The sequence below is a fragment of the Gadus chalcogrammus genome, chromosome 15, assembly GCF_026213295.1.
Source record: "Gadus chalcogrammus isolate NIFS_2021 chromosome 15, NIFS_Gcha_1.0, whole genome shotgun sequence".
NCBI lineage: Eukaryota > Metazoa > Chordata > Actinopteri > Gadiformes > Gadidae > Gadus > Gadus chalcogrammus.
In genome coordinates, this window is record NC_079426.1 from 5,279,120 (window position 1) to 5,280,892 (window position 1,773).

The following is a 1,773-nucleotide window of genomic DNA, read 5'->3' on the forward strand; positions in this document are numbered from 1 at the left end:
AATCGTTATTATCTGAATGGGAAATGCAATATTTTAGGACAGATACACCATTAAACGTGTTTCTAATGACATTTCTAGCGAGAAATGTATATTTTCCTCGCACAATCTTCTGTCAGTGAATGTGTATGATCTTTATTAATCTTTATTATCTGAATGGGAAATGCAATATTTTAGGATCGATTCACCGTTAAACGTGTTTCTAATAAAATTTCTAGCGAGAAATATACTTTTTACTTGCATAATCTTCAGTCAGTGATTGTGTCTGATCTTTAGTTTTATAGTTATTAGGAAGATTTAATCGGCTCGCTCGCATGTTTCAAAGACGTCAGGTTGCTAGGCACGCTGCTTTCGCTAAACTAGCAACTCACGTGTTTCCTGCGTTTGTGTTATTAAACCGTTACTTTATGTAACTTTTAATGATATTGTAATAACCACAGGCGAGGTATTGAGCGAAGTAAGCTTGATAGCAGGTTTATTGGATTCCACAATCGGACAGGCAGGCACAGCTCCACCGGAAAACTACAACAACCAAAACTCCCGCCCGGAAGGAAACCCCCGGAACCCCCTCTCAGAAGGCCCGCCCCTTCCTCCCAAACCCTGTGACGTGAAACACGTTTATCTGAGGGCCAACCCAGTCGCCAAAAGCATACGTTGACAGTGTACGTTTTCGTGAACACTGGATTACGTCGCATTTCAACATAAAATAGCGTGTTAGCACACATACACACACACGCACGCACGCACACACACACACACACACACACACACACACACACACACACACACACACACACACACACACACACACACACACACACAATGCATTTCGCTGCTAAAACAAGAACTTGGGCTGCTTCTAGGACATTTTGGTTGGATTTTGAACGGTATGTGGGCAGGACGTTTTTTGCAGGCAGGACCTGGCAACCCTGAAATTGCCGCCAGCCGCCAGGGATCCTTGGCCATGCGTCACACATTTGACGAGTAGGGAGTGAGACTGTGTTGCAACTTTCTGATTAGCTCTTAATTGAGATCACCTGTCACGCACCCCTTTATTTAAGGTGAACACAATGGGTTTGGTTTACTTTTCGCATCGGCCTGTGTCAATCGAGGTTGAGTTTAGTGAGGGTTGAAAGTTTTCGATCTAGATTGCAGATCACTATTGTCACTTTATACAAATTGAAAGTATGCGTGTTTGTTTTTGTGGGCATTTGACTGAACAGCCCAGACAAATATTGCTACCAACATGGCACTTCGAAACAGACCACCGCAGTGAGTAAAAGTTATTTTCCTTTATTAATTGACGTTTTTGGGCTGTCTCCTCAGACACAAGCCATCAGTATCCCTGCTCTTTGCACCTTGACATGCATGTCGGCGCTGTTTGTTAACCTAGCTTTGCTGATTTTTATCTTGTGATGTGTGTGTGTTTTTCTTAACAGGTGTTAGATGACTGACAAGATCTATGGGGGGGCCCCCTTTGGGCCCCCCCATACCAACTTAGTCTTCAAATCTAGTGCCATGGGACTCTAGTGTCTTCAAAACATCCTCGGAATACATGTGTATGAATGGTCCACCGAAGGGTTGATCTGGAAGCCAACACGGTCCACGCAGTAATCTGCTGCGTGGGCCGTAGTGGCTTCCAGAGCCATCTTTCGGTCTTGGTCATGATTTGTTACAGTTGCCCTTCAATGTAGAAGGCTACGGGTTTCTGAAGAAGCCTGCTTTACGTAGCATTGGAGTACAAATATTGTGCAAAATGCTCATGTAATTGCACTA